Source organism: Pantherophis guttatus, chromosome 1, assembly GCF_059756535.1.
Source record: "Pantherophis guttatus breed Tessera chromosome 1, ASM5975653v1, whole genome shotgun sequence".
In the NCBI taxonomy this organism is placed as follows: Eukaryota; Metazoa; Chordata; class Lepidosauria; order Squamata; family Colubridae; genus Pantherophis; species Pantherophis guttatus.
The window spans coordinates 39,034,669-39,062,398 of record NC_142063.1 but is presented as its reverse complement, the minus strand read 5'-3'; the positions used below and the strand labels follow the sequence as shown (position 1 = coordinate 39,062,398).

General features: G+C 41.0%; 1 long non-coding RNA gene across 1 annotated transcript; it reads left to right on the top strand.

Annotated features, from left to right (window-relative positions):
* Nucleotides 1-65: 65 nt before the first annotated feature.
* LOC117666014 (uncharacterized) lies at nt 66-1,255 on the top strand. Its single transcript, XR_004591567.3, has 2 exons — nt 66-244; nt 1,035-1,255. It is a non-coding gene; the product is annotated as an uncharacterized LOC117666014 (long non-coding RNA).
* The last annotated feature ends 26,475 nt before the right edge of the window (nt 1,256-27,730 follow it).

The following is a 27,730-nucleotide window of genomic DNA, read 5'->3' as shown; positions in this document are numbered from 1 at the left end:
GGCTGCTGGTACTGACTGCCAGGTCAGTCTGAAATAAGGCCTCCGGTGATGTAATAATTGATGAGATGGCTGGACTGGCATGTATTACTTGACACCTGGCTAGGTCGGGAAGGCGAGCTTATTCTTTCCAAATATGCCCAGCTGGGTTTTGAGTGTGAAATCAGCTAAGACTCCAGGGCAAAGATAGGAATGTGGCGATTGTCATCAAGGGTTTCTTGTAGCTTTCAGGGGCTCTGCATTACAGGTCAGTGGGTATGAGACCCTATTCATTAAGTTGTGTTCTAGGGATCAGTTGGAATTGTTGCTACTGGACCAACCTTCCCTGCTGCATTGTGACCTCCCTGTCTGAGCTCCTTGACTTTGTCTCAAGTTGGCAGTGGAATTCCACAAGCTCATGGCCATGGGAGATTTCAGCTGCCTTCCCTGGCAGGGTGGTCTTAGAAATTGATGGCCACTGTGACAGTCATGGTCTTAGCACAGGTCACCCAGATCCTGATGTAGAACAGTGGTTGCACTCCAAATCTGGTATTCCTGTCAAGACCCTGGCTATGTGATCTGAAATTGGGGGAGATGTCCTGTTCTCGGCCCCTGCTATGTAGGGTGTGGCCTTCTCTCCTTTCCTCTTGAACATCTCTATGAGGTCGCTGGGTGAGTCCATCGTCACCATGACATAAGGTGTCATCAGTATACCGATGTTACCTAATTATATATATCTGCCCCTGGTGAATTAAATAATACCGTGAACTTATTCCAGTGCCTGGACACTGTTAGGGTCTGAATGGGGAACAACAGGCTTCAGCTGAACCCTGGGCAAGACTGAGTGGCTCTAGATTTGTGGGCATGCTGTTCCAGGACTATGCCATCTTTGTTGCTGGATGGGTCTGCACTACTCCAGACAGGCTCAGTGCACAATCTGGGGGTCCTCAAGACTCCTGCTTGATGAGCAGGTGGCAGTCATGGCTTGGGGTGGGGGTGGAGAACACTTTGCATAACTTTCTGTTGTGTTTTTGTTGTGCCCATACTTGGATTGACAGGCTCTTCTCACAGTCGCTCATGTCCTAATCAGCTCCAGATTGGACTGTTGTAATGCATTCTACATGGGGCTGCCCTTGAAAGATATCTGGAAATGTCAACTGGTACAGAATGCAGCAGTGTGAGCAATTATGTGTACTCTTAAAACAGCACATGTCCCATCTCTGCTCTGCAAGCTTGTCTGGCTCCAAAAACCAATAAAGACACATTGAGTTTCTTCTAAGCAGTTTATTTATTTTATATTTATATTTCATGTTTCTAAATTGCTCATATCCCTCAAGGAGAGTTTCCTTTATTGTTTCCAGGACCTTAAATTTAGTGAGTCCTGGGCAGCAGAACTTTTCTTCTACAGTGCCCAGTTGTCCCCCCACCCCCCGAAATCAGGTTAGCTCCATCCCACTTGATGTTCTGAAAGTCCATCCCCCCCCCCTGACCTGGTTATGCCTCTAGACTTGGGACTTCCAAGTCCAGTGACCCCCAAACCAGTGATGGGTTGCCCCCGGTTCGGACCGGTTCTATAGAACCGGTAGTAAAACTGGCGGGAGGCTCCACCCACTGATCCTGACGTCATGAGAAGCGATCTGCACATGAGCAGAAGCAAGGTGCATGCGCGAGTGAAGTGAGTGCACGAGCGCGATCCCATTGCGAACCAGTAGTAAAGATAAGTAGAACCCACCCCTGTCCCAAACCTACAGCCCCCAAACCTGGAGCCACTCAGTCTTCTCAGGGTTCAGCTGAAGCCTGTTGTTCCCCATCCAGACCAGGGAACCCAAGACATATATAGATGGTTCCTCTACTGAGATGGCTTTCTCCGAGGTTTATATATCTTGTCTTAATAATATTTAACCTTTAACGCCAATTTTATATTTTTTTAAAAATCCTGATTGTTTTTTATATGCCTTGTTTTATCTGACTGTTGTAGGTCTCCCAGAATAACTTTTGCATGATATTGGCAGCCATATAAATTTAATAATAAATAAAAATTAATGAACCCCAGTATAATCTCAGAGGCACAATTGGCATCACTTTTGTAGCATTCATCTGTGCCTGGGTACATGTCAGTCATATATAAAAAACAGAGAGCTTGAATTGCAGGACTCAGGCACAGTAAAGGAATACAGAAAACCACATGATTTCGATAGTTATGAGCTGCATTTTAATCTATAGTGTTCATCTTAATTGTGTGCACACACACACACACTTACAACTCTGCATAGCCTTCTACCAAATTTATTGGAACCAGTGTGCATGCAATTGCGTGCAGAGTTACTATCTATAGCCTCCATTAAACATAATGATGTTTACTGCCAACCGCATAGCCTTCATTTGTGAAATGTGTTGTTCTTTTTTTATACAAACTCTTTTTGTCAATGAAGTGTTACTATATAAAATGCTTCTCTATCTAAGACAGAGGAACAATTAACCACTTTCCTGCTTAATTATTTACCTTAGTCATTGATATCCTCCATGCTGATGGGAGAAGGAACAAAAATAAAATCTGATTTTAGAGTAGATGAGTCTTGTTATAGTCACACCTACAATCTGGCAGCCAGTTGATTCTTGGATGCAGATCTTGGTTTAGGGATTCTAAGGGGTCCATATGTATGATCTATGGTTGGGTAACCTGACTGATCATATGGCATCAAGTCAGTGCTGACCAGAGGTGGGATTCACTTACCTTCCCTACTGGTTCACAAATGTGATCATGCGCCACCTCTGCACATGCGCAGTAGTCACACATTGCATCTGGGTGGGTGGGGGCACCTCCCTGTAACTGGTTTGTGCGACCCGGAGACAACCGGCTGAATCCCACCACTGATCCTGTCCTTTAGCAACCACATAGATTTTCTCCAGGACAATCTATCCCTAACTGTTGTGATCTGGGCTTCCTGAGTCATTAAAACAAACTAGTCATCTCAAAAACCTCTTTTATTGCAACAGCTGTGAATTACTTTCATTCACAGCTGAGTCCCAATTAGTTGCAAAAAGTCCTTCGGGAGAAGTCCTTTGGGATAATCACCAACCTTATCTCCCTTGACATGCTGCCAAAGACCTACTTGGCAAAACCACACAGAGTCCAGAATCAAACAGAGACCCTGATTGGGAACAGAATTACCAACGTTGCTTTCCTGCAAAGGGCCCACATGCCTTTGCTCCTCTTTTAAGCCTTATGGGAGGGGCCAATCATTTCCAGGCCTTACTCCTGAGACGTCCCTTTAGTTTTAACTGTTCTTGCTTTCTGGCAGCTCTGTGCATGCGCGCACTAGGAACAGGATCCTCCTGTTCTGCTGCCTCTCTGATGTCCGACTCTGGAGGCTCTGGAGTCCACACATAACTCCCAGATGGCCCTGGCCCCATCTCTGCCTCCGATGCAGAGCCCTCGTCTGAACCTTCCCCAGACTCCAGAATGGCCCATGTTCCTCCCTAGCCTCTTCACTGACCAACTTCGCTGTCAGCTCTGCAGGCTACTGGTGGACCACAACAGTAACCTATTCTTTCAAATCTCCCAATGCACTCATCTCAACTCTAACCAGGTTCATCTACCTTGCTGCTAGGTGTCTTTTTCCTCTTTCCTTTCACCTTTCCCAGCATTAGAGCCGTCTCCAGAGAGTTAAGGATAATTTTAGTCATCACTTATTCTTTGAATGAGAAATCTGGGTTGATTTGTTTGTTGATCCATTTGTTTCTTTGGTATTCCCAGAAGTCTTCTCCAACGCCAAAGTTCAGATGTGTCAAAAAACCAGATAGAGCAACCAGCCTTAGAACAGAGAATGAAGGTACCATACTCCTAGTTTAGAAATAGGAAATATACTGTAAAGATAGATAAACAAACAAATACATTGAAGTGGTATTTCCTTTTGTGAAATACAAAAGGTTTTGCCTTTATTGTGATGGCTTTACCTGTTAGCAAAGCACACTCTGAAGGAAGAGAAACAAAGGCAGAGAAATTAAAGAATTGCTTTCTTTTTAACTTCTCTGCAATTACAGCTATAAAGAGAGGACCATTTCAAGCCTTGATATTGAAGCAGAACAGGCAATCCAAACAACAAATATCTGCAGGTATTAGAGCAACCTTTACTCAATATAGTTATAAGAGAAAGTAGTCACAAACAATTTTAAAAGATAGGCGCCGGGAACAGATACAGGGACTAGTTGAAATAAAATTGTTTTAAGACCCTTCACGAATGCAAGGGAAGTAGAAGCTAATTGCAACTCTGGAGAAGAATGTTCCATAAAAAGAGGACTCTTGCAAAGAAAGCTGTCATCTGATCCAAGTCCCCTTAATCTCCCTGGGGAGGGAAGAGAGACCTTCCCTTGAACCTTTGAAGCATATGGGCAGAATCATGCTTGGCAATGTGTCCGGTGCCAGTCTATGTAGACCATTATAGGTGAGAATCAGCCCTCAGAATTGGGCCTGGAAACCTCCTGAAGGAAGGGCTGTATACGCCAAAAGTAACAGGCCTTCCTGACTAATAATGTGGTCATGAACTGTACTAACTGCAGCATCCCGGTCATCTTCAAAGGTGAAGGATTACCACAAGGTAATCAGAATGACTTTTGCTGGGATATGAGGGGTGCTTGGTGCTCTCTGAGCTTATTTAATTTATTTAATATATATTTATTTATTTGTCAAGCATGTATAAGACAACAGGTAGATTATGCAGACATTTCATTACCCAAATTATATAATATCATCGGTACTAGTGACTAGCATCGATGATGTTACCTAGTTTGGATAATGAAAGAACTGTAAGAAAACAAGCAAGCTCAGAGAGCACCAAGGGCTCCTCATGTCAACCCTGAGCTACAAATATTCTCCTTTATTAGTGTTACTGGGATACAGTAGTCTGGGTGGCCCCCAACTGGTATAACAGCAGCAGCTGTATAAAGGTCCCTCTGCTCAATTCGCAGGAGCCATGAGTTCAGAAGGACCTCCTCTTGCTTCTAGGGGAGCAAAACCTCACAAAAGAACAAATGGGATAAAAGTTAATAGATAAGCTTGATATTTATGGACATACATTCATTCTGCCTAAACACAATGTAATCTGAGCTTTTTCCTCCTTATCTTAAGGCTGTAGGTTTATGTGTCTGCAGCATTTCCACAGATCCAGGATGTTAAAACTAAAACTAAAACTAAGTGTTCTGTGCTTGATCTAGAGCAGGGGTGTCAACCTTGGGGCATCATGGCGGCATCACATGATGTATCGGGACTTTCCCCCCCTTGCTAAACAGGGCATGGATGTGGCCAGCGTGTGACGCATTCGACCCATGGGCCGTGAGTTTGACAGCCGTGACCTAGACTGACAATGTATAGATTGAATATCATCATTGTATTGATGATCCATGCCACAAATTGATGCATGACTTCTTCCAGTTGTTTCAAATATATGTTAAAATAGTATGGGTTAAAGAGCAGTGATTATAGTACCCCGCAATGGAACATCTAAGGCAGTGTTTCTCAACCTTGGTAGCTTGAAGATGGGTGGACTTCAACTCCCAGAATCCCCCAGCCAGCAGCGCTGGCTGGGGGATTCTGGGAGTTGAAGTCCACCCATCTTCAAGCTACCAAGGTTGAGAAACACTGATCTAAGGGCTCAGCTATTGTTTCCATGACCAACACTTGCTCAGGAGTGGAACCACTTTAAAACAATGCCAATTCTCAAATCCTGCAGGATGATGGTACTGAAAGGCTTTAAAAGGTCCAAGAGGTCTGACCTCCCTTCATCCAGTTCTGATGACAGTTATCTGCTAGAGCAGCTAGTGCTGCTTTTGCCCATGATGGTCCTAAAACCTGACTGAAAATGGTCCAAATAATCTACTTCCTCTAGAATATTCCACAACTGAATCTCCATCATCTTCTCAATAGTTTCCTTAAAGGGGAGGTTGGAGACAAAATGAAAGTTACCAAGGAATTAAGTAAAGTTAAGTATAACCTGTTCTGTGAAATTTTGAAGTCCGAAAAATAGCCAAAAAGTGCTTCTGGATCAGTCAAACTTCCATCAAATTTAGCTTCTAGTGTCCCGCTCACATGATGAATGCAGCAGTTCCCCCTGCTGGTAGCAACTAGTATTTAAAGTTGTGTCACCTGTAAACATGCACTTTCAACCTTTTAGTGTGCTTTTAATCAAACGTGTTTTTGCGTGAAATGAAAGTATGTATGCTACTATGTTGTTGGTTGTGTTGCTTTTATATCTTTTTCAGATAACCCACTTTACATGGTTAGTAGCACGAGGTAATAGAAATAAGTAGAAGAGCTACAAAGATGATTAGGGGGCTGGAGGCTAAAACATATGATGAACAGTTGCAAGAACTGGGTATGTCTAGTCTAACAAAGAGAGGGGCTAGCGGTTACATAATTGTAGTCTTCCAATTTCTGAGGGGCTGTCACAGAGAAAAGGGAGGTCAACCTATTCTCCAAAACACCTAATTCTGATTAGAAGTGGGAAATCTGTAGCTCTTCGGAGATTATTGAATTCCAATTTCCACCAAACCTATTCAGCATGGTCAATGAACAGATATCACAAGTGTTATAATGTAACAACACAATTTATTAACTTCTGGCACACATTGAATTCTTATTTAAAAATTGTACTCCTCTGTCTTCGAGGGAGATTCATGCCACCATTTGTAAAGTGGAATGTGACTTTCCTGCTCATTTTTCATCAGCGCTGGGTAAAAACTATTCACAAGGAGGACCAAGATAAGCCCATTGTTTGGATATAGTGATTAATCAGAATTACAGAGGATTCTGGTTGTTGTTTCACAACTGGCATGTTTGTGAATGTTTTCTGTTCACTGTCGTTTGACTCTTTTTTTGGATGGGAGCAACTTAATCAACCACAAATGAAATAAGAGGCAGCAATACTATGTCAAATCCAGGCTAAATCACAAACGGAAAACAAACTTTGCATTTAGGCCAAACAAACGAGGACTCCAAAATGTAAAGCAACAAGAAATGGTGGTTTCTTCCCTTTGTATTTTTAGTTGCTCAAATAGCATGGCCAAACAGACTGTACCAGTTTGTAAAGAAATAAGTTTGAATTTTCAACAAGTCTGATTCATCGTTTATGTTTAAAGGCAACTACTAGAATGGCCATGTGCATAGTAATTTGAATTTTAGCCATGTGAAGGGGTGTTTGTAACATCTGGCTTTATCTGGTGATGTCTCATCTATCTCATAAACATATGTGTGAATGGGTTTTTCCAAGGAGAATTTAGCTTTTGTCTTTACCACTGATAAAATCTGCATTATTTGGCTTCACTGAGTATCAATTTAGTGAGATAATTCTAAAAAAGCTTCCAGGCCAAGTGCATATATTATATTTAACTCCTTCCCCAGATATGAACTTGAGTTTAACAACTAAGAATAGACAGAAAAATGGTGTAAACGCAAAAATTCTATACTGAGTCCTGCTTTTGTCCTTCATCAATCAAGGGTTGCATCATAACCCAAACCTGTAATTCTGGAATTTCACCTGCCCATTACATATATGCATTAGGCATATTAATGCATATATGCATTAGGGATTCATTTTTTTAACAACAGGTTCTGTGGGCGTGGCTTAGTTGGGGGTGTGGCTTGGCAATCATGTGACTGGGTAGGCATGGCTAGCTGGTCACGTGACTGTGTAGGCGTGGCTAGCTCATCATGTGACTGGGTGGGCGTGGCTATGTGCATAGGGACTACTCAGAGGGCTGAAAAAAGTCATTTCTGACTGGGCCTCGCACTTTTGACCGGTCCTCACACTTATGACCATCCTCACATTTATGCCCGTGCAGCTTTCTTAATAACCATGTCACTCATTTCACAACTGCTTCTCTTCACCATGGTAACAAGATAGGGCAAAAACATAAAATGTGAGGACAGTCGTAAGTTCGAGGACTGGTCAAAAGTGCGAGAACCAGTCAAAAATAACTTTTTCAGCCCTCTGAGTAGTCCATATGCACAAAAGGACTACCCAGAGGGTTGAAAAAAGTGATTTCTGACAGGTCCTCGCACTTTTGACCGGTCTTCGCACTTATGACTGGTCATCATTTATGCCCATTGTAGCATTCTTAACAACCATGTCACTCATTTCACAACTGCTTCTCTTCACCATGGTGACAAGATAGGGCAAAAACGTAAAATGTGAGGACAGTCGTAAGTTCGAGGACTGGTCAAAAGTGCAAGGACCAGTCAGAAATAACTTTTTCAGCCCTCTGAGTAGTCCATATGCATAAAAGGATACAGCAATAGAGAGGGATGAAGGAAGGGAAGGGAAATTAGAGTAGGAGGGAGGGTAAGAGAGGGAGGAAGAGAGGAGGAGAAGGAGAAAGGAAGAGGAAGTAGGGAGGAGAAGAAGAGGGGGAGGAAGAGAAAGTAAGAAGGAAAGAAAAGAGAGAGGTGGTAGGTTTGAGGAGAAAGATTGCTGTATAATAAAAAAGATGAAAGGGAAAAAAGCCAACCCCAAACAAATATAAAGATATTAAGATAAAGAATGAATTGTTAAACTTTAAAGAATAAAAGAGAACAAATAACAATAATTAGAAACACACATACAAACATACAATGTATTTTCTTTGAACAGAGTATTTGGCCGGTTCACAAATTTAAACAGTGTTTAGTCATTTCAATTAAATTTACAATTTCTATATTTCCTTTTTGCCATATTTATTCCTCATCTATTTTTGTAAAAAACCAATATTACCCTTCATCTTCATCTCTAATCTTAATCAAATTCAATTTTTCCCTTCTATTCTATATTATACCCCTTCCCATTGTCATCTATTTTTATATCCATCCTCACATTGGTTAATTATGTAATACAGTTGTTTAATACAAATTCAACATTTTAATATAAATCAATTAGTTATATAACTACCTTTTTGTATATTAATCAATATGAACATGAATATTCCAATTATTTCCATGCAATCCAATTTCTTACAAATCAATTAATTATATTTACCAATAATAATAAACCAAATAATTTCCCCCATATATTCCTCCAAACCACAACTTAACCATTTCTGCCTTCAGAAATATACAGTTAATAGTATCTCAATTACTACAATTCCCTAGTTAAATAGAGCTTTTTTTCTTTTGTGTTTTAAAATCCTGAACTCTCCTCTTTTTCCCTAAATTTCCCATTGTTTGCACCTACCTTTTTTGGTGAGGAAAAAGAAAAGAATTCTGCCTGCCTAATTTTCCAACCTTGCAGCAACAGCAAAGCAGTTTCAGTTTCGTGTTTCAGCAGAGCTAAGGGAAAAAAAATCTGATCCAGGACTCTTTGCAAGGAAGCAGCAGAGCCCTGAGCAAAACAGCTGAGACAAATCAGCTGAGAGCCGGGAGGCCGATAGAATCAAGGAGCTAATTAGCCTATGCTGAAGCTCCGTGGGCCAATAAAATTACAAAAAAACACCGAACCATTTGTTAAATTGCTGGCTCGCCCGCTCCTCGCCCATCACTATTTATTGGCAATAAATAGTGGTGCGGAGGGGCGGGGCAAGCCAGCAATTTAACAAACGGTTCGGCTGCATCACTGGCTACAGGGCGGCCCTTTGAAGCCCCGCGGCAAGAATTTGAAGGTTTTTTTTCCTCTAGCCATCAGCTGGGACTCTGGAGGCAGCAATAGATTGGGAGTGGGCGGGGTAAGCGAACGGCCGGCGATCCAACAGAGCAGAGAGTGAGGGTGAGTGAAGGCGTGGAAGCTGCTTTCTCCATCCTGCTCTCTTGCATCCGGAGCCGGTGGGGAACCATGTGGCAGCCCACGTGGATCCCAGGCAGCGGAACTCAGGCTAGGGAAGGGGTGGGCAATTGTGGCTCTTTTACAACCTGTGGCCTTCAACTCCCAGAATTCCTCAGACAGCCAAGCTGTATCAGGAATTCTGGAAGTTGAAGTCCACAGGTTGTAAAAGAGCCACAATTGCCTACCCCTGGCTACGGTAGGCTGGCACTATGCGGGTGGGAGGCGGGGCAGGGCGAGGGGCGGGCGAGCTAGCAATTTAACAAACGGTTCGGTGTGCTGCGGGGCCAATAAATTACAAAAAAACATCGAACCGTTTGTTAAATTGCTGGCTCGCTTGCCCCATTTATTGGGAATAAATAGTAGTGCGGAGGGGCGGGGCAAGGGGCGGGGCGAGCCAGCAATTTAACAAAGGGTTCGGCCGAACCCCCTAGAACCCCCAGAATCCCACCACTGGGCATATTTATATATCTATGTCAATCTATATCTATCTATCTATCTATCTATCTATCTATCTATCTATCCATCTATCTATGTAACTATCTATCATCTATTTACCTATTAGAAACCACACTCCGCCAAAACGTGGGTCGAGATAAAAATAAATAATTGAATTAAACACTTCTAATTAAAATGAAGTGCTATGAAATAAGAAATTACATTATAGCAAACATTAATTCTCCTCACCCCACATACAGTATGTTAACCATGCTCTCTCATATACTACACACATGCCAATACACATTCCCCTCCTGCCTTCTAGGAAACCAAAAACGAAGAAACCAAGGATAGAAATGTAGCAAGGAGGTGATGGAGCTGTACTGGGAAAAAATGGGAAGAGAAAAGCTATAGAAAATGCAGATTGAATTGAATTGAATTAAGTATATGATCCAGAAGGAAAGGAAAGAAGCCTTGTTTTCCTTAAGAGGTTTAATTCACTAGATGAGCAACTTCTCTCAAGTAACAGTGAACGTTTTAAGGCTACTTTAAAAGGCATTTATTCTTTGCAACAACCGGACCTATTGTCCTTTGCATCTTCTAGACATTTCTTTGTTTTAAATAATTAGAATGGAATGGAATGGAATGGAATGGAATGGAATGGAATGGAATGGAATGGAATAGAATAGAATAGAATAGAATAGAATAGAATAGAATAGAATAGAATAGAATAGAATAGAATAGAATAGAATAGAATAACAGAGTTGGAAGGGACTTTGGAGGTCTTCTAGTTCAGGGGTCGGCAATCTTAAACACTCAAAGAGCCACAAAGGTCCTAACCGGAAGCCCCCCATTCAATTCTGGAGCCGACCAGAAGTCCGGTTCCCCCACCATAGAGTCTCCTCCTAGCACGGCATCCTTTTTCCTCTACCTGTCCTAACTGAAAGCCCTATCAATTGTGGAGCCGACCAGCAACAGGGAGCCACAGCAGAGGGATGAAAGAGCCACATGCGGCTCCAATGTCATGGGTTGCTAACCTCTGTTCTAGTCCAATCCCCTGTTTAGGCAGGAAACCCTACACCTAATAATATCAGATGAAAGAGACCTTCCCTCTGCCCCCCCCCAATATCTAACCATTTTATATAGTAATTCAAGGGAGCCCAATCATTAGAATTGCTGTGGGATTACTGTGGAAGAGAACAGTGTTTAGATAAATTAATATTTTTCCTTATACACATACCTGCAAAAACAACACATTCATTTAAATCATTGCAAAGTATGTAACAAAATTGCATGTTTAAAGTAAAGACATAAAATATTTATACATGGCAATTGCATCTATTCATATCTACCACATTGCAATTAACTCCAATTAATAATACTCATTACTGTTCATCATAACTGTGAGTCTGTGTTAAAAATAGAGATATCTGTAGAATCTCACTTTGGAATGGAACATTATTTTTAAGCTGTCTATTTTTATTCTTATAAGGTATGCACAATTTAAACCAATGTAAAAGCTATACTGACTTTGCTACAAGTTCACTGAATTTAACTTTTGCTAGCATATGTCTAATAAAAACAAACAAAGGAAAGGATACTCCTGCAAAAAAAAAAAAAAAGTGAAGATATCAGCCTGGGGAGTAAGATTCATTCATGATCCTGGTTTTGCGTCTTGATGAGGACACATTAAACATTATCTGCAAAAATGACAGTGTTTTTCCTCTATGTTTTGATCAGAAGAAAATAATAGTTTCAAGGGAGGTTGATTGCAGTCTCATCTCCAGGATTTTGCCAGAATATCTGTACTCATAGGATAGGTCTACTGATTTCTACAGAATTTATCTCCTCTCAAATTGGGATTATAAACTTGCTCCTACAATACAGCAATATTTTTTCACTTTACTTTCTGTCCCTAATTGGTCCTTCAAGTCTTCCATCAGAGTACCCATTATGACTATAACCGAGTCCATCCATCTTGCTGCTGGTAGTCCTCTATTTCTCTTCCACCTTTCCTAGCATTAGAGTCTCTTCAGAGAGTTAGGTCTTCACATAATGTGTCTCAAGTGACAATTGACAAGTGTCAGTGAAACTTGGTTGAATTGTTCAGTAATCCATTAGTTTGCTTTCTTGGCTACCCATGGCATTCCCAGGAGTCTTCTCCAACATTAAGATGCAAAAATGTTAATACTGTTTTGATCCTGCTTCTTCAAATCCAACTTTTGCTTCCATAGACTGTGAAAATCATTGCTTTCATTTACTAATCTTTGTAGCTATAGACGCATCGTAGCATCCAAGTATCTTTTTCAAAACTCTCATGGATATCCCATGAACTGTTCGTCTGCAAGATATTACCTCTTAATAGTTATTCCTACAGTTCAACTCTGAGCTATGTATATTCTTTTCTATTAAAATCCTAATCAAAGAATTACTGAGGAGAAAACCACATCCCCACCAAAATAGCAGGACAAGCTCCTGTATATAAACAGGGAGCAAACACCCCCCCCCCCAATACTCACTAGCATTGATGAAGTTACTTAGTTGGATAATGAAATCTCTGCAAACAAACAACCAAGTTCAAAGAGCACCAAGGACTGCACAAAATTCTATAGGTCTATCACATTCAAGAAAAACTCTGGATTTTCTCTTGGACATATATCTGGAACCACCAGGTACAATCTCCAGAGATGGGATTTAGTTTCCAGAGCAGAAGGGATTCCTTGTTACCCTGAGGCATTGGGGTTTTACATACTTCAAGCACTGCTGAAAATGTCTTCCTCTAAATTAATCTGCCACATCACCCAGCCCTTGGCCTGGTTTTTTTCAATAAGCCCCACCCCAATAAAATACTTGAGTTATAGAAAATTGGAGGTGAGGAAAATGAACATCAAGTTGTCTGACTCTACCCTGAATAAGGACTAAAGGTAAAGGTTCCCCCGCACATGGCATGCTAGTCATTTCTGGCTTTAGAGGCGGTGCTCATCTCCATTTCTAAGCTGAAGAGTCAGCACTGTCCGAAGATGTCTCCGTGGTCATATGGCCGGCATGACTAAATGTGAAGGTGCATGGAGCACTGTTACCTTCCCACCAATGTGGTCCCTATTTTTCTACTTGCATTTTTTACGTGCTTTTGAACTGCTAGGTTGGCAGAAGCTGGGACAAGTAACGGGAGCTCACTCCATTACACGGTGCTAGGGATTCAAACCGCTGAACTGCTGACCTTCTGATTGACAAGCTCAGCATCTTAGCCACTGAGCCACCGCATCCCTGGATAAGGACTACAGGGTGGTAAAAAAAGGGAGTATTTATGCTAAAGACAATAGTGATGTTAGCATATGATATTCTATTCTTTGAAAAGCTAAATTCGTGAAAAGAATGATACTTTCTGTTTCTGCTTAGATGTTTTCTTTTCTTTTTCTTGTTGCATGTCTTTCATACTTGCTTTCATGGACCAGAAAATCTTTTTACAAATTAAAGTGCAAACCTTTCCTTTAAACTGGGGTCCCCAACCCTCAGGCCATGGGCCGGCACTGATCCGTGGCACACCAGAAATCCAGGCTACACAAACAAGCGAAGTCCCATCCATGCACACGAGTGGGATGCAGGCAGCACACAAAACCACGCCCCTGCTGGTCTGTGGAAAAACCTCTTTTCCATGGAACCGGTCTCTGGCACCCAAAATCTGGGGACTGCTGCTTTAAAGCCAGTGCTAATGTACTGATAATGTTGCAAAATTATCCATGTTACATTTGGACCTCAAAGTAAGAATTAAGATTAAAATACAGGCATCTGGCAGAAGCCACAATTACAACATGCAAATCACATAATCTAAGTCACTTGTGCAGGGGTATCATGATGCATATGAGATCACTTGTTTCCCTTCTCCCAGTAGCTACCTAGGGGCAAAAGTATAATATTTGTATTTAGTACTATGTAGTCTTCAGGGCATTTCCTGTAGGGGTAGGTTCTACTTACCTTTACTACAGGTTCACAATGGGATCGCATGTGCAGATCACTGATGACGAACATCCAGGGTGGTGGGCGGAGCCTCGCACCAGTTTTACTACCGGTTCTTGCGAACCGGTCCAAACCAGGGGCAACCCACCACTGATTTCATGTATATGATCTTGAAGTGCAGCCTAATTATTGGTGGGTGCTTCAGGCTCTACAATCATTACCAATAAGTGCCAACTGTTATTTTTAACCTATACCTGCAGGGCTGCATTCACCTACATGACTCAGCCCATCTACAGTAGCATGTTCTTCCTGGGAAAAACTTTTGATTATACTCCATTTGCCTTGAGGTAAATGGAATGGAAGCCAGGAGGCGCTGTTTCTCAATTGCTGGTTCCACCTTGTCTCATCATTTTTATCATCACAGGAATTGCTTAAGACTAAAATTTTATGTAGAACATTTGGAAATGGGTTTGACTGTGGCCATCATTTTTATTTTGAAATTAATTTATCTGCTAGGTTTTGCTTTTGTACCTTGGTTGTATACTTCTACCTATTGGTTGTTGCTGTTGTTTTATATTGTTTGTGATTATTGATTTTTTAATTGTTTTGCCATGAGCATTTTAAATGAATGGTTATTTATCTGTATGGATGTAAACCATTGCAAGTTTTTTTATTGATTGGTGAAAACAGTAGAATAGGTAATGCAATCTTAATTCTTGCAATCATCTATAATAGAGTTCTATGTGGGCTTGGGGAAAGGAAAGAAATAATGTTTGTTTAGAGCAGTGATGCCAAAAGCGGGGGAAGCGAGGGGAGGTTGCACACATGCGTGCCCACACCCATAATTCAATGAGACCCCCGCATGACCCCCGCTTTTGGCATGCGATAGCACCATGGGCCCAGTAGGCCTGTTTTTTTGCCCTCCCCAGGCTCCAGAGCCTTTCTAGGAGCATGGGGAGAGCGAAAACAGCCTTCCCCACTCCCCCCAAGGCCCTCTGGAGGCCGGAAATGGCCCGTTTCCTGACTTCTGGTGGGACCGGAAGGCCTGTTATTTGCCCTCCCCAGGCTCCAGAGGCTTTCTAAGGAGCTGGGGAGGGCGAAAATGGCCTTCCCCACCCCTGGAGCCCTCCAGAGGCTGGAAACAGCCCATTTCCTGACTTCTGGTGGGCATGGAAAGGCCAAAAATCAGCTGACCGGTGCACGCATGCGTGCTGGAGCTGAGCTAGGGGAACGCTCATGTGCCCATAGATATGGCCATAGGTTCGCCATCACGGTCCTACCCTAACACGCTGCACATAAGGCTGCTCTTCAACAATATCTAGAAGCTTTTTCTGGTGCAAAATGCAGTGGTGTAAGCAGTTATGCATTAGCTTGCCAGTTTGCTTCTGGATACAGTTCAATGGGTTGATTTTAACTTTTGAAGGGGACCATCTTATTTGAGGGACCACCTCTCTCTGATTACATTTATCTGATCCATCAGTTTCAACAGAAGTGGCATGTTGTGGGTCCCATCTACTAATGAGTTTCTTCTGATGGGACTTACCTTTATTGCCAGTTCACAATGGGAGCATGTGTGCTTCTGCGCATGTGCAAATCGTCCATGGTGATGTCCGGGCGGGTGGGCGGAGCCTCCCATCACTTTTAATACTGGTTTGCAAGAACTGGACTGAACCGGGAGCAACCCAGCACTGGATGGGACCCAGGAAATGGGCCTTTTGTGCTGAGCCACATGCCCTCTGGAACATCATCCCCTCTGGGGTGAAATTAGCCCCACCCTTGTGGCATTTTTGAAAGTCCTCAAAACATGATTCTTTTCATCAGGCCTGGAGATTTTCTGAGGGAAGTGAACCCATGCATTGGCTGAACCTCTTAATCTTAATTTAACCCTCTCATAGTCTTGTTTTTACTTATGTTAATTATTTAATTGTTTTAACTGGTTTTTTTATTCTAATTTTTGGTTTTATTGTCTGTTACCAAAATCACCTTATATGAGACAGGCAGCTATATAAATTTTATAAAAAAATAAGCAAATAAATAAAATTGGGAATATTCCACTGAAGAATAAAGAGAAAATACAAGTGCTGCTAAAATGCTTAACTCCTTTCCTCTTCCAAATGAAAACTATTCTATGCTTGAACATTGTTGCAAGCATTGCTCTTCCAATCTTGCCATTTTGAAAACCAGAAGAAGTATTCCTTTCGATCAATGACACACCATTGGCAGGTCTTGTACCACACATATCTTTTGGCTAATTTCATGCAATTTTTACCTAGTTTCAAAAGTACTGCATTAATTTGATTAATTCCAAACCAGAACAAAGATTACCTGTCCCTTCCATGGCTGGTAGCTGAGCAAAAAAAGAAGAGAGATAAAGAACAAAGGATTGTGAAGCGAGGAGAGGAAGGGGAAGGCTGGACATATACATTGCATCAGGGTGAAATCTAATTATTTTTGCTACCGGTTCTATGGGCGTGGCTTAATTAGTGGGTGGGGCTTGGTGGTAAGGTGACTGGGTGGGCATGGCCAAGTCAATGTCACTTCTTTGCCCTTTTTTAACCTACAAAACACAACACAACACAACTGGCTCACCCACAATGTAAAAGCAGCTGTGCTAGACCCAAAATGGCCCCTGCAACAAGCAGGAACCTCACACAGCCACAAAAAGCCCAAAAAACTAATTTTCACACTTCACACACACAAAATTCCACATACAGCTTTGTGAGATTTTGTGTGTTTGTGTAGTTAGAGTGAAACACTACAGAAACACTAAATCTCAGAAAGCTGCACAAATATTATTTTATTTTATTTTATTTTTATTTTTTATATAAAAGCAGCTAAATTTAAAACTTCCTAAACTTTAAATGACTAGGTCTAAAAAAAGAACAACTAAAAAAAACCTCAATTAACTATTTTTTTTAAAGCTCCCAAAGGGGAAAAAAACTTACCCACTAGAACAGGGGTCTCCAACCTTGGCAACTTTAAGACTTGTGGACTTCAACTCCCAGAATTCCTCAGCCAGCTTTGCTGGGAGTTGAAGTTCACAAGTCTAGGCAGGAAGGCAGGCAGGCAGAAAGAGCTGCTCACCGATGAGCTTGATTGCAGGCAGGGAGATTCAGTTGCTTGCTGATGCATGGATTGCGATCATCATGCGATCAGCAGCTAAGGTAAGCAAGCTGGAGGCTGGGAGAGGGGGAGGGGAGAAAAAAAGAAACTTTTTTTCTTTTACATGGCTCTGGCGATCCAAGCTGAGTTGCCTGATTAGCAGGCAGCAACTCAGCTGGGATCATCAGAGCTTGGCTGGTTAGAGCCATTTAAAAGGAGAAAAAGGCTCTGATGATCACGGGGCTCAGCTGGGCATGGTGGGCGGGGGCAGGGATTTTTGCTACCGGTTCTCTGAACTGCCCGCCGCCATCGCTACCTACTTGCCCGAGCCGGTCCAAACCAGGAGCATTTCACCCCTGCATTGCATTATTTGCTGGTCTCGAAGCCCTGCACTGAGCCATAACATGGTTTTGCTTCATGAATCTTGTGCAACTTGCAGTGATTTAGAGATACATAGTAAGTCTTTACTTTTTTTGAACAATTTTTTTTTATTTTTAAAAACACATAAACATACAAAATATCTTTTCAGAATGAGCCATTGATCCGGTCATAAGTAAGTACAATTACTAATTCCTCTTTAACAAAAGCTTTTCCCAAATCCCCACTAAGTCTTTACAAGCCCTTTCAGATTGATTGATGTCAATCTTTGAGTCTTGTGTCGGAAACAACCCCCAAGCAGGTCAAGACAAAAAAAGAAACAACTTCATTTTAGTTACGCTGCAATTTGATAAAAAATCAAATGTAATTTAAATGACTAATTTCCAGTCCTAACTTTAATAATTGTACTTTAGTGTTATTTTTGATAACAACTTTTAGAAGTGTATCGAGACTTTCAGTCCTGGCTTCCTGAGGCTGGAGGTATCTCAGTTTATACATGCCTACTTTATGGTGTGGTGTGCTTTACAAAACCCAACCAATTCCATAAACCAAAATTAAACTGATTATTTGTTAACCCAATTGGGAATTCAGTAAGAAGCAGAGAAAGGGAAAGACAGTCTCATGATGGACTTAGTCCAGAGGTAGGTTGCTACCGGTTCGCCCCGGATTGGGCGAACTGATAGTGGCGGCAGCAGGAGGCTCCGCCCACCTGCCCAGACACTCCTGCGCATGCGCAGAAGCATCGCGCGCACACACGTGAGCACGTGTGCACCCACGAGCAAACTGGTAGTGACTGGATTTGAAACCTACTACTGCCTTAGTCATGGTCAGTTCACAACACCAACTGGAGACCATCCCTTTGGGCAGCATTATTGTGTATAAGGATAGGTTTCCCAAAGTCTGTCCAGGGAAAGGGGCTCTTCTGAACGATTTCCTATTGTATAAGGTACCAGAAAACCAAGTTCTCTCTTTGCCTTTGCTCCGTGGAGCTTTTGGTATAAATCTCAAGGAGGCAGAATTTTCTGCAATGTTGGATCAATGTCAACATGTCCTAAACAGAGTTTTATAAGGCAGCTAAGGAGAGAAAACAGAAAGATGCTGACAGCTCAGCATATTTTAAGACTTCTGGGGAGAGGAGAAAATAAAAAGTATAGCTGTAGTAACATACATCAATCAGTGTGCTGAAAAATGGATGTATGAGAAAGTGATCCCGCCAGCCACGGCGTTATCCATCTTTTCCCCCTACCATACACAAACATTAACTGTGAAATTTCCTGTGCCTCAAAGAGAAAGTAAAGCTGTGGAAATCTAATAACATGGGATGAAATTTGGAGAAGAAAATGTACCTATTTAAAGGGCCACTGCGTCAGCTTAGATAGTAGCTGGCCACAGCTGTGTTCTCTAAATTAGAACAATTCAGTGGATTTAACAAATCCACCTGACTCTAGCTAGATTGTGTGACTTATTACAATATTTTTAAATTGCTTTGGCTGAAGAAGGTCTCTAGAAACAATACAAGGAACAAGGCACTACACTATCATAACAAACCCAGATTAAAAACAAAATTAATTTGGAAACAGAGAATAAAATTGTTAATTTGTAAAATGGACGGGTTATAAATGATTTACCTACTGATGCAGAGGTGGGAAAGGTGGTATTTAAGACAATGTCTGAAAATACATAGGATACATTCAAAAGTTAATTAGGAAAAAATGGAAGCTTGTATCAGCTTTTCTTGTAAAACTGAAGAATGATGGGAACAATCCAAGGGTATGTAGTACAAGCCTGTAGTACAGTGGACTAATGCACTGTTATTAACATCTGCTGCTTGCAATTACTGCAAGTTCAAATCTCACCAGGCTCAAGGTTGATTCAGCCTTCCATCCTTTCAAAGGTAGGTGAAATGAGGACCCAGATTGTGGGGGCAATAAGCTGACTTTGTATAAATATACAAAAGTATGAAGGCTATTGCTTAACGCATTGTAAGCCGCCCTGAGTCTCCGGAAAAGGGCGGCATATAAATTAAAGCAAAAAATTTAAAATTAAAAAATTTAAAAAAAATGTTGGAATTGTAATGTCACCTCCAGATTAGACCGTATCTTGTGTTCATTCCAAACTACCATAGGTTGGCGATAGATTATACAGAAATCTAGGCATTCACATGTTACACAAGTAATTTAATCATGGTTTGTTGAAAAAGATGTAGCTACTAAATTCATATATATTCCTGAACTCTAAAACTCTTTTATAAATTACAGTGGATTTATAAATTCACATATTGTCCTAATCAACTCAAACAATTCATGTTGTTGTTTAGGCCAAACACAGTGTGAGAGAGAGCAACTTCCTGTTGGCTTCCCTATTGAATTTCCTTGTGGAAAGCTGGCAGTGAGTCCCAGCTGTCTGTAAATTATTTGGGGTATGTTAGTTGAAAATGTTTTTGCCATGCTGCACATTTCACCCATTTAAAGGTTACAGGTACAAGAGTTTAGTAGCATATAGATCAGTGGTGGGTTGCTCCCAGTTCTGTCCGGTTCTTCCGAACCAGTAGTAAAAGTGGTGGGAGGCTTTGCCCACCCACCCGGACGTCATAATAGACAATCTGCACATGCGCAGAAGCTTCCCATTGTGAACCGGTAGTAAAGGTAAATAGAACCCACCCCTGGTATAGATGTCAGATTCTGTGGATAGACTTTGTCTAAAAAATATGAACAAAGGAATGACAAATATGGAACAAATTTCACCTGGTGTAAAAATATTAAGAAATACTGGATAATAACAAAAGGGTAGATTATAAAATGGAGAAGTCAGTTAAAGTGAATTGATGACAGAATGACCCTGATAAGGACTTTTTACTGAATTTACAAAAGCGCCTCAATAAAGTTTTGCAGAAAACTGAGAAAAAGAAAAGAAAAATTAAAATTAAAGAGAGATCAAATTTATTTAATTATTTGTTTGTTTGTTTAGATTTATATGCTGCCCTTTCTCCGAGAGGACTCAGGGCGGCTCACAACAATAAACAGAAAAATAAAACAAAAACTCTGGGTTAAAAGTTACACATAAAATCCCTAAAATCAATTAAAATCCATTTAAAAAACCCCCATCAGTCCAGACCGGACAGGCGAAATAGCAATGTTTTTAGTTCGCGGTGGAAAGAGCGAAGGTCGGGGACCATCCAGAGCTCCAGGGGGAGCTGATTCCAGAGGGTAGGTGCGCCCACAGAGAAGGCCCATTCCCTAGGGGTCACCAGCTGACACTGTCTGGTCGATGGCACCCCGAGTAGGCCCTCTCTGTCGGAATGCACCGGGTGATGGGGAGCTGTTGCTGGCCACAGAAGGTCCACCAAATACCCCGGTCCTAAGCCATGAAGGGCTTTATAGGTAAACACCAGCACCTTGAATCTCACACAGAGGGCAACTGGTAACCAATGCAGGTCGCGCAGGAGGGGTGTAACATGAGAGCGTCAGGACATTCTAATCACTACCCGCGCGGCCGCATTCTGCACCAGCTGAAGCCTCCGAATGGTCTTCAGGGGCAGCCCCATGTAGAGAGCGTTGCAGTAGTCAATCCAGGAGGTGACCAGCGCATGAGTGACCGTGCGTAGGGCATCTCAGTCCAGGTAGGGGCGCAACTGGCACACCAGACAAATCTGGGCAAATGCCCACCTGGTCACGGTCGTAACATGATCTTCCAGAGACAACCGTGAATCCAGGAGGACGCCGAAGTTGCACGCCCTGTCAATAGGGGGCAACACCTCATCCCCTATAACCAGTGGTGGAGCATCCCCATGGAACCGAGATGCCGGTACCCACAGCCACTCCGACTTGGCAGGGTTGAGCCGAAGCCTGTTCCTCCCCAAATGAGCAGGAACAAATGCTATGACATCTGAATGAATTAAAAAGCAAAACTGTAGAAGTAAAAGGAAAAACCAAAAAGTTGATTTGTTTGATTAAACCATGTTTTCATAAAGTTCTAGTAACCCTTTATGGACTTTTTCCTGACACAAGGAGTGAAAAGTTGAAGATGAATAGAATAGAATAGAATAGAATAGAATAGAATAGAATAGAATAGAATAGAATAGAATAGAATAGAATAGAATAGAATAGAATTCTTTATTGGCCAAGTGTGACTGGACACACAAGGAATTTGTCTTAGGTGTATATGCTCTCGGTGTACAGTACATAAGGAGAATAAAATACATTCATCAAGAATAAAAAGATACAAGGTTTAGTGATAGTCAAGGTTACTGATAAGCTATAAAATCATACTAGGAAACAAATAAAAACAATATAATTGAAAGATACAAGCAACATGGTTATAGTAATAAGTGGAAAGAGATAGATACAAGTAAGGAAGAGAAGAATAATAGTAATACAGTCTTAGTAAATTATTTGACAGCATTGTGAGAATTAGTTGTTAAGCAGAATAATGGTAATCGGGAAAAAATTGTCCTTGTGTCTAGTTGTATGGATTTGCATATATATAAGGGATGAGTTATGGAAAGAAAAAAATATTTAATGTTACCTTAGGGGATAAAGAGTTATCAAATTTGTTTTTACTTATTACGATGAAGATTGGACATAACTTCACATATATTTCTTACTATCTTTTGCTTTTTTCTCTTTATTTCTTTGCACTTTTTATTCTTTCTATTTCTTCTTTTTTAACTTTAGCTTGTATGTGCTTTTACTATCATATTTTTTTTAATAAAGATCATGAAACAAAAATAACACAGACTAAATCCAAATCCAGGAGAAACCATTAGCTATTGGAGACAGGAATCAGCCATGAATTTTGCAGAACTTGGTTTTATACTAGGGTTGATAAATAAGCTTATCAAACTTGTTAATGCTTTGGAATTGCAGTAGCAATAGCAAAATTGCATTTAGGCTTATGTACCGCTTCATAGTGCTTTACAGCCCTCTCTAAGTGGTTTACAAATGTCTGCATATTGCCCCCAACAATCTGGGTCCTCATTTTACTGACCTCGGAAGGATGGAAGGCTGAGTCAACCTTGAGTCAGTCAGGATCGAACTCCTGGAGTGAGCAGTGAGTTAGCCTGCAGTAGTGCATTCTAACCACTGCACCACTACAGTATGTGGAATGAAGGACTGAAGGGAGATATTTCCAAACTAATCCAAACTACAGGGTGGGAAATGTCCAATTACATAAATAAGAATGGAAGCCAAATTGCATTTTATTTTTGAATGTCTTTTTAATGCAGAAAGGCAATATTTGTAGATAAAGAAAGCTTGACATGTACATAGGCTTGTTAAGTAGTTTTTATATTTTTATATCTGTGTAGACTGCATTCTTTTAAGCTAATAATTTATACCCTCTTGTCAATCTTATTCATGCAAATCTGAAACAAATAGTTTTGAAGTGTCAGCAGTTTCTGATAAATAAGGCTTATTTATTATGATAAATAGGGCTGATGTGATTCAGCCCAAGTATTAAATTTATCAAAATAGGCTCTGTTTAGAACTGTCAAGAGTCACAGTATCACATGAGGATATCTCCTGATTTGGATGTACAATATCATATTTATTTGAAAGAAGCCAACTTTGAATTTAGGATACAAACAAACAGGCCCACAAAGGAAGATGAGGGGGGAAAAAATCTAAACTCCATACATTACAATACTCTTAATAAATCTAAAATGATCCATCTAGTTCAGAAATGAATTGAAGAAAATATTTTTTTCAGATAAATACAGTATGAATTTTGGCTATGGCAATCCATCAGCCATGTCAGAAAGTTCTTCTTGTGTTGGAAAGAAATACTTGTAGAACAATTTCACCTGGTTAAAAAAGAAAAAGATATACTATTTCATTATTTTATTAATGAAAATATGTAAAAATAAGTCCAATATTTTACCTGTTCCTCAGACAAACAAACAAATCATTCATTCCCTAGTCCCCTTTAGAAGGAGCAGGTAGCTTGATCCTAGGGCAAAAACATGATGGAAGTCAGTGATTGGAGGAGAGATGACATTCTTGACAGTATAGAGTGCCTTCCAGGTCACAGTTAGCCTGGAATATCAGGCTGTTTAGCTTTGGCGTAAACAGTCTCATCCATTTTTATTTTTTTTTTGTAGTGCCTTGTGCAACGGATCATTTATTGGTAACTAAGCTGTATTTTGGAAGAATGATTATTCTTATTTTAAATAAGAAGCCAGTAATTATTTCCAGGCCATGGCAAAGATGAATATCAATTTATCTGGTCAATATCTGGCATGAATTTTGTCCACTCAACATAAATCACCCCAAACTTTTGCAATAGATCAGAGTTCTAAGCAAATAGGTCAATTTCCTTATCGTTTGAAAATCTGAAAACCAAGGCTGCTACCATTCCACAGTGTTTTGGAATAAAGCAGCAGAAACATCCAATATAGTTTAGGGATTAAGTACTAATTATTATGAAAAGGATGTGGTAGCTCAGTGGGTAAGATGCTGAGTTTGTCGATCAAAAGGTTGGCAGTTCAGCGGTTCGAATCCCTAGTGCCGCGTAACGGGGTGAGCTCCCGTTACCAGCTTCTGCCAAACTAGCAGTTCGAAAGCACATAAAAAATGCAAGTAGAAAAACAGGGATCACCTTTGGTGGGAAGGTAAAGTGTTCCGTGCGCCTTTGGTGTTTAGTCATGGCGGCCACATGACCACGGAGATGTCTTTGGACAGCGCTGACTCTTTGGCTTTGAAACAGAGATGAGCACCGCCCTCTAGAGTCGGGAACGAATAGCACATATGTGCGAGGGGGACATTTACCTTTACCTTACGAATTATTATAACACTGTCTTGAATATTTAGAGCAATACTTAGAGCATATCCACATTTCCAAGTTATTCTGTCACAAATCTAGGCCTCCAACCATTTCTTGAAGGTAGGAATGAACATTGCCTTCTACTTCCCATGCAGAATGTGACCTCTGCCGTTACTTCCCTTTTCCAAAGTAGAAAGAGTATTTTCTAGCTTGTGCTGGCTCAAGAGTTGCTATCTCATTTGTCAGTTAGACTTTGCTTTCTACTAGATATCCACCCTCCTGCACTTTGATAAAAGGCAGACACATTCTCTCACTTCATATTCCCTGCTCTGTCTCAATAAGTTGATGCACTTCTGAGGGCTTTCTCAGTTATATAATAGTTATAACACTCCCTCACTTCAAAAACCACTAAAAATCTTTTTTTACTACTTTTGAGAGCTACCCACTTTTCCAATGGGCTTGATGTACCACTAAACTAATTAAAGTTTAACAGCTATAAGCAAGAAAGCTCAGGGGGAAAAAAATAGTAATTTAAAAAAAAAATCTTGTTAGAGCTACAAACTGGTGAAGTACTACATGTCGGTAAATGTTGTAATTACTGTGCTATTCAGAAACTTGAGAGTGAAAATCAGCCCAAGAATTGTCCATGTGTTTTGCACGGCATATAGTAAAAGATATGCAGTTGTAGTTAGACCAGTGCCAGATTAACAGAAACACTTTTTTTAGCTTTCTCCTTAACTATATTTGCATATGTAAACTACAATAAAGGGCTGTATAACACTGGTATTCAGTAAATCACAATTGGCAGATTTCGCATTGTTGGAAGAAATGTCCATCTGGGTTCAGTTCCAAGTGGGGGAAAAGACACTGGAAACATGGAGACTGCTTGGAAAGATGGTTTAATGGTGGACAGGATCACATGGTTTGAGTTCCTGAGCCGAAATGGCAAAGATGCTGAGAGTCCCTGGGTTTTATACCCCCTCTCTGGCTTTGAACTTCCTGGGGCACAGGAAGAGTATCCTGATTGGCTGTCAGACTCCCAGGGGGTGGTGGTCTTAGCTAGCCTTGCTGGCTGATGTAATCTTCCCAGGTGCCATGTGGTGAGTTTCTGTTGCTAGATGGGTCCTTTGTGTTGCAGATGGGATGCTGAGGCCTTAATGGCCCATTGACAAAGGTGGGGGCAAATGAGTTTCTGCCTCCCTTTTAGGGGGAAATATTCCGCCTTTTTAGTATATTCTAAAATATTTCATTTTTCTAGGGGAGGGGTGGGTTTCCAACAGCACAATATACTAGAATAAAAACTGAACTAATCATATTATGGCTTAGTGCGATAGTATACTTAATATAATGAAGCCACCAATGGCAGGCCACCATTGCCTTAAAATGGAGTATATAATACTTTCCCCATGTACTGTGACTAAAATATGTCTTGTTGCCAATAAGATAACTGCAATGCAACTTTGGTTAATGCAGCAGTGATGCTACTATTCATTAAACATTCAAATAAGGGCTGGTAGAGTTGAGAATAGAAAAATGTGCCTCCTGAAAAGCTACTATGGAGCGTTGCAAAAGCATCTGGAGCATCATGACAGGGGTCCCCTTTGCTCTTTTCTCAGTGAGGAGCCTCCATTGAGTGCTTCCTTCCATGAATGGAAAAGGTCTTCTATTCCTGAAACAGCCAATCAAAATCCAATCTCCAATTTTATTCATCCTTCAAAGAATGCCGTATGAGCTTGCTGCTGGGGTAGACTGTTCTCTTAGCAAACACATTCTGTGCAAAATCCAGTTCGGTCTTTTTTTCTGAAACAACTTGACAGTCTCCTCAAATCTGAAGACAGCCTAGTCAGGACCAATTTTCTCTTTGTATGAAAAGGTCAGGTATATGTTTGCTTTGGGTTTTGATTTTTTTTTTCTCCTCTGAGCATAGATTCAGTAGCCAGCAATTATTGGCAAACCTCTTATCCTTAGATTCCCTTTCCTCTTCCTCATTTCACCCCAACTGAACACAGAAATAATGTTTTATTCCATGTAAACTGTATAGATAGATCTGACAATCTGCTGCCACCTTCTGGTAAGAACTGGCAAACACATGAAAAGAGAAGAGTAGACCATGAACAGATGGAAAGTAATAACTGGGAAATGTTAGAATCTGCCTCTCTCTCTCCACTCTTTCCTATTTCCAATTTTAATCTCAGAGGTATGCATTAATGTAAAGAGCCTTGCAGGAAGCTTCTATATTAAAAAGCTGTATACATCTCAGAGACATCAATCAGTGCTAGGGTAGCTAAAAGGTACTCAGCCTCGGTTTATGGCAGGAGAAGAAATTCAAAGTCGAGCGTTACCTCCAATCAGCAACACCGCGCAGGCTTGATTGCGAACAAGCCCTTTTGCAGCACTCCCAAGTGGTTCCAGCACTGCAGAACAGCATGCTCTGATGATGCAGTCGGTGACATGCGAGCAGGACAACGCTGGCACGATGCAGGCAGAGCGAAATGAAAATGGTTTTCATTTCTGAGAGGAATGAAATTAAAATCACAGCATAACAGATGACATCTAATAGAATTGTTCCACTTTAAGAACACGTAATACTTCCCGTCTCTGACAGCTGTGGAACAGTGACTAAAAGAATTGGCTTTTGAACATGGGTAAACCTAGACATGAGCCCCACAAATACATTTAGCATTATTTGTGAGGAAGAAATTATTGCTGCACCCCCTTCCCCCATGTAGGCTGCTCTGAGCTTATCAGAGACAGAGGCACACCTGAAATGTTGGTCAACTACTTCAAATGTTGCCCTCCGGAGATCCTAAAAATGTTCATGTCGAATGGAGGTAGAGGCCCACTTTGGCCATAATCCGAGTCCTTTGGCGATTGGTTGATGTTATAACTAGGAACCTGCCTTGACAAACAATTCCAGTGTGTCTCGGTTATTTCTTTGAATGAAAAGTTGACATTTCAAGGCATTGAATAGAGAGGGGAGAAAGATGCTCACACTTCTATCTAGGTTAAAGTGGTGTCATAGCAATATGCTTTTGTCCTTAAAACACCTGGAAATCCACAAAACAGCTTGGATATTAAGAGATATGGGAGTAAAGGGAAAATCCCAGATGCAGAGAAGCTGGTAGGGACCTCTTGAAATTGCCCCAAAGCTGGTAACTCTTTATCTTGCTGTTCTTCTCATCACTTCTTCCTACTATTCTTTTACCCCCAAGACAGAGGGGAAAATGTCTGCAGGGGCAGGATCTCCTATCTGTAGAGAAATAATAATCTTCAATTCTAATTTAGAAATAAGCAAAAATAAAGCACAATCAGTTTCAGTTTCCTTTGAAAATGGATCC